The sequence below is a fragment of the Etheostoma cragini genome, chromosome 11 (assembly GCF_013103735.1).
Source record: "Etheostoma cragini isolate CJK2018 chromosome 11, CSU_Ecrag_1.0, whole genome shotgun sequence".
Classification (NCBI taxonomy): domain Eukaryota; kingdom Metazoa; phylum Chordata; class Actinopteri; order Perciformes; family Percidae; genus Etheostoma; species Etheostoma cragini.
The window spans coordinates 9,786,986-9,793,675 of NC_048417.1; the positions used below are offsets into that span (position 1 = coordinate 9,786,986).

A 6,690-nucleotide genomic window follows, 5' to 3' on the forward strand; every position below is an offset into this window, starting at 1 on the left:
GGATATGACTTCTACACACACACACATATTCATATATATATATATATATATATATATATATATATATATATATATATATATATATATATATATATATATATATATATATATATATATATATATATATATACACATTCGTAGTCAGATCCTGGCAAAAAATTTTAATCCATAAAAAAATTAAAAAATAAAAAATAAAGTCATTTTGATTGATTCATTCTGTAAACACTTCTCGGTAAATTGCTAATCCAAAATAGGTTTGCAAAATTCTATAAAAGGGAGCAACGGTGGATATTCACACTAAAAGTGTCATTCAGGCACACTTGCACTGCAGCACCTGTATGTAGCGATGGAAGCTTGCTGCCTGGAAGACTACACAACTTTGTTACAAAGCAAAAAAAAACAACCATAATCTAACTCTGTGTCAGACTAATCAAACAATGTTTAATTACGCATCACTCACAAACTGGTTTGGTTTCCTTTCAAAAGACATCTGTAGTAAGAATTGTTCTCTGAGCTGGACCTTAACAATAATTGATATACCATATTGTACAGTTGCTACATACATTAAAAAAAATAATAATTGAAATATCACCCAATGGCAAAATGTTTTCTAGCAGGAGGATTGGGTTTATCACTGAAACATTCTGTGCAGTTTAATAACGTTTTTGTAGCACTACTACTTTGATTGCAGGTGTTATGTAAGGGCCAACGACCAACGAGTTGTCCATTGTCTGGTATTAATGGACAATAGTGAGGCATGAACCGTCCTGACAATGGACACCTCGAAAGGCATTAACCCGCTTATACTCTGGTCAATTGCCAAAAAACATTTATAAACAGTTTATATTTTAATTAGTTTTAATGGTTCCACCAGACAGTTTGACTTATACCTGAAACAATCAGTCCCATGCTATAAAGTTCTTATGCAATTAAAAACGTTCACTCCTCCAGGAAATAGGAAGGACCTTAGATACGATTTGCCTCCCTTAGCAGCAGGAGATAGTTACAGTCTGCTCAGCTACAAGCCAGAAAGCTAACGCTATGCTAACAAGCCACGAGCCAAAGTCAATAACATTGTGTACAGTTGGCAATCAGTAAAAATTGACAGTATGTTGAACAACAAGGTAGTGTCGCACATTGTCTTGTTGTATGGGAATTGAGGACCCAAACGCAGCGATTAGGCAGGTAGGCGAGAGTTTGGAGAATTTAGTCACAAAAAAAAAACACAAAAAAGGATCAAAAAATGCTGAAACAAAGTCCAAAAAACGAAAAATCCAAGAGAAAAGGAAAACAAAAAACAGGAGCACAGAGACACAGAAAAACCAAACGGTGGCAATCCGACACAAACAAACACGTCAATGAACCAAATACAAGGATCTGACAAGAGACAAGGTGTAGACCAAGACTAAATACACTGGGTAATGAGGAAACACAAGGCAGGTGACACAAGGGCTGGGAAACAGGTGAACAACATTGGGCAATCACAGGGGCGGGAAAACACAGGAAGTAAAACTAGACAAGACAGCGCAGAAAACCAGACTATCCCAATAAAACAGAAAACAAAACACATACAAGACAATACCAAAAACACACAATCACAAGGAGCAAGACATATAACCAAAATACCAGATAAGAATACAACATAAAACAAAACAATATACCTAAATCATAACAGACAAGCTTGCTATCCAGCCATGTCATTGTCCCCAAAACAATATAAGGACTTTTACAAACAATTTTATCCTCAATGTGTAATGTTACTTTCGGCCACAGCCTGAACAGTGAAAGGGATGTAAGATAATGTTATTTGCTGTGAAACAAAGTGGTCCAGAGGGGCAGTTGAACTTACTTCTTTCAGCTTGTGTGTTACCGCCATCCTGTGGTGTTTAGAGGACAAGTTGGAAATAACAGATCCACAATTCTTTTTTGTTTTAATGTAGCGCATTCATTTGGAACAGCAAACAGTCAGTTTTACCGAAACTCGTTTTTTATGGACACCCTGCAACCAAACAGAATCAAGTATTCCCCCACACCATGGTCTGGTGAATACATAGGTACTTGAGAGACGCACGTTCACAGTTCTATTCCAACATTATTAACAATAGCCCTGGCAACTCCAATCAATTTTTTTCTACCATACATGACATCCTCAAATGAAGCCACAGAAGACAGGTGCAACAAAGTCATCACTTTTTTCAGAAAAAAAGGAGACACCATCGGCTCTCTGCTATCAAGTTTCTCCATACCGCCTTTCCCGACTGCTGACCCACAGCCTGGGATTTCTCTTTTTTTTGGATCTCACAGCGAGAGGTTTAGGACTTCATCAAAAAGATGAAACCATCCACCTGTGCCCTGGACCCCTTCCCCATAGCCCTGGTAAAATCCAACATTCATGCCATAAGTCCCCTCATCACACAGTTCATTAACCACTCTGTCCAGGCTGGCCATGTTCCACCTCTTCTCATCCTCCTGGACTTGACTACAGCATTCAACACTGTGGACCACAATATCATCCCCCACCGTCTAAATTTCACTATCGGTGTTTCTTACTCTGTCCATGAGTGGTTCTCATCCTACCTCACCATGAGAATTGAGCATGTCGCCTTGGGAGAGGCTAAATCCCTGACACACAACGTCACCTGTGGTGTCCCTCAAGGCTCAGTGCTTGGCCACACCCTGTTTATCTTCTAGATGCTCCCCTTTGGCCCTGTCATCAGCCGGCATGGAATTTCATTCCACTGCTATGCTGATGACACTCAGCTCAACCTCAGGAAAACTCTACCTTGGCTGCCCTGACATCATCCACTCTGACCACCTGCTTCAAGGGGGTAAAGGCGTGGATGAAGCAAAACTTTCTGCAGCTAAACAGCTCCAAGACTGACGCCATCTTTGTCGGCACTGCACACCAGGTTTGGTCATCTGACATTACCAGCATCACCTTGTCTGGCCAAAATATTGCACTCAACATCAGCCACTAACCTGGGTGTTAAAATTGCCTCTCATCTAACCTTTGAGACTCACATCAAACATCTCTGCAAGGCCTCCTTCTTCCACCTCAGGAACAATGTCAAACTGGATGCTTTTAAACGTTGCCTTAAAACCCACCTTTTTAGGAGAGTGTTTGATTGAACTCTTGCCCGTTTTCTTGTAGTATTTGTTTATTTTAGTTTTGTTTCTATGCCATGTGTTTTTATTTTTTTAGCACTTACCTGTTCATCATGTAGCACTTTGGGATTTGTGTAAATATAAAGTGCATTGCAAATTAAATGTATTATTGTTATTATTATTATTATTATTATTATTACTTGCGTTGGATGGTTCACGCTTCACCATCATTGTCCCCTCATTGGGCATTTTCCCTCTGTCATTTGAGGTACTCCCTGTGTGAACATGAACAAAGTCATGTGACTGGGGGCAGAGGGCATTGTTGGGGGCAAGATTTAGTGATACATTGCGAATGGCGTATTATTGTAATAATACAGACACCACAACAAAAAATTAAAAAAAACAAAAATATAAAAATACAAGACCATGGACTTGAAACCTTTAGTATCTGTTTAAATTCCATTCAGTTAACTAGTTACAACCAGCAGGGTACAAGAACATCTATAGGCTTTAACATTTGTCAGCAACAATTTCAATTGTTTTCAATTTCTTTGGATGAGAATTTGTCTCTGACAGAGCAGTATAGACATTACTGCCATCTTGTGACATCCAAGTCTTGGTGTACTCTAAACAGATCTTTGACCTATTGTTCCCTGAGTCCTCGAGAACCTGTAAATGACTGAATGAATCTCCAGAGCTGCAGTACGTTTTTCTTGCCAGGAGAGTTCACTGTTAGTCTGAAAAGAGGTTCTTGGTTGTAGACGATAATGATTTAAAATGTTATGCATTTGGTGTGCATAGAGGAAAAGGGAATATTTTTGGCCATGTGGTATTTTAAATGTGTTTCAAATTATCCCCTTCAAACTGGTTGTTGGGCTTATTATTCAAAGGGATATATACAACACCGCTGTATGATTTCATAAACTGTTTTTAACAGATTATTGAGGCAAAGCAGAGTAGCAGTAATGGCCTCTAGAGTAAGCCTAGTACAGTAAAGGCAACATAATCAACACACCTGCTGTACCTGGAGCTAGTTCCAACAGTTTGTACTACAACACATTTGATTTGAATGAACATGTGGAGTTGAGCTGAATTTGCCTTTTAAAGGGATTTAAGGGTGTTCACATCAGTTTTGGGTGAACACCCTCAGGGCTCTATCTTGCACTCAGCGTAGACGGAAAGTAAAAATAAAGTCAAGTATAATCATAACGCATTAAAAAAATACTGATTTTATATAATCTACAATTTGATGGTTGTAACAATGAAGAAGCAATCCAAAAAAGGTAAGAAAGATGTGTTAATAATATTAGAACTGAAAATTTGGAGGGTAAAAACAACCATAAACTTAAAGTAGTTTGACTCTATAGTTGACTATTCAGAGACAATAAATGTTGCACACAAGTACTATCAAAACAATCAGATACTGTGAAATGTCATCAGTTTGTGGTCTAATCTGAGTTCTGTTACCCCACGGATGTTTTCTTTTTCAGAAGAACAGCCACATAAGTTTCCTGTAAAAACATTTCAACCAATGTTTTAACCAGGTTTTGAAAAACACTATACACACTTTATTCATCACTGAAATTGTGTACCAATGGTACCACACATGGTAAAAATGATTCTGGAAACTGTACAGTCTAGAAACTGTATCCATAAATAACTTGAAAAGTTTTTTAGATAGAGGCACACTTTAAATAATTAGTTTAACAATAACTTAAACTAAATTAAATTAAATATCCTTATCCACTCAGTGTATTATCAACTGCAACTTAAATTCCCCATGTTCAGAGAAGACAGGAACAAAATGCAGTTAAATCATAAAAGAGCGATACAAGAGAACCTGAATAACAAACAATGCAATGTATGTAATGCAACATGTAAATTACAGCATCCATGGCGGAAAAGAAACTGTATTTCAAAAAGTCACTTCTCAAGAGATTCTGTCTCATAACTTCCTTTATTATGCACAGGATGTAGATACCGCTGATATGTATTAGGCGCTAATCTGCCAACGTTTCACAGTTTCTGCAAAAAAAAAATGTTTTTGTTAAAATTCTTTATAGCCTTATTTGAAAATAAAATGTGTAAAGAGGCTGGACTGGACTTATCTTGGGAAATAAAACCCTATTGTCTTCTATGAATAGCCATGGCAAAATACCATTCTGTAGTCTGTCAGTGATGGTTGTCTGATGCCCAGTGAGTCAGACACACAAGGCAAGGCCAAGAGGAAGTTAAACTGCTTCCTCTGCCTCGCCACCGGACTTGTTTTGAACAAAAGAAGGTTGTGCTCATTAAACAACAGAATATGATTCTTGTTGATGTATTTCAATTGTGTTCAGCAGCCTTTAACTATCAGCACAATGCCTCACATTCGCCATACAGAAACATTTTAATTAACTCTTGTTGTCTTGATTGCAGCTGGAAAGGACAAGAAATCAATACTGGGCACTTAGTAGTAAGACTTTTCCTGTGCTCTTAGTCTTCATACAGTACATACCATCAAGCATGTGACATTATGGACTCTCAATCTTTTGGGCCTTTCTCATTTAAGTCCCTTGGAAACTTTTGACCTTTGCCTATTTTTTTTTTTTTTTACACTTCTATAGTCTTAGTTATTTGAAAGAACAACAAAGAGAAATGTATTGGAATCTGTTTGGGAAATATATATCTTATATATCTCTAAAAGTTCTAAATTTGTTGATCTATAATTATAATGAAATTGAATATTATAGATTTAGAAATTAAAATAATCATTTTAACTATGAAGCCTTTTGTAAAAATAAAAATAAAATGTATATATCATGATAAATTAAATGACCTGAAAACCTTTCCCGGACCACTGGGAGCATGCTGGGTATCTCTAGGGGGAAACTACTTTCATAATCACTGTCAGGGTGGGAAATTTGCACCGGCCACCAGCCCATGGCGGGTACTTTTTCAAAGTGGTGACTTTGCCATATGGGCCTATACCAGTTACAGTGGAGGGTGGAGTGATTTTCAGCGGTAGTTCATGACAAATATAGCAGAGCTAAGGTACAGACGAAAGGAAAATTATCAGTTAAAAACTATAGCAATTTATATCCCCAGTGTTAAGAGGCCCGCCACAGAGTCAACAGTAGCTATGAATGTACAAACTGTTGAGAGAGAAGTAAAGAAAAAGAGAAGGTAAAGTACATTTCAAACAACTAGCGCATTGATGACGAAGGGAAAACGAGGGAATGGTTAGAGGTACAACAGACCTTAAAAAATAGGCAATAGGATCTAAAAAAAATTTCACGTCTCTTTTTATTTGCCTATGTTAAAAAAACACATATTAAATATAAAAAATAAGGCATTGAAGCAATTCAAAATAAACTAGCGCTCTTTCTTTTATATATTTGAACTCCAGAAAAAGTAGCTGGTAAAAAATCTAAGTAGCTGGTAAAATTGGGCATCTACCACTGCTGCTGGTGGGCAAAATTTCCCACCCTGATCACTGTTATGAGGCCTTTCACCTAGCTGAAGACATTCTTTAGTTGAAAACAGTTCAGAGAAAGGCGGGACAAATTCAGAGGTGTGAAAACCACCAGGATACCATTTAGTGTA

General features: G+C 37.4%; 1 long non-coding RNA gene across 1 annotated transcript; it reads left to right on the plus strand.

The window, feature by feature from the left end:
- Positions 1 to 897: 897 nt before the first annotated feature.
- LOC117952891 lies at positions 898 to 1,708 on the plus strand. The gene is made up of 2 exons (XR_004658529.1): positions 898 to 1,124; positions 1,676 to 1,708. It is a non-coding gene; the product is annotated as an uncharacterized LOC117952891 (long non-coding RNA).
- The last annotated feature ends 4,982 nt before the right edge of the window (positions 1,709 to 6,690 follow it).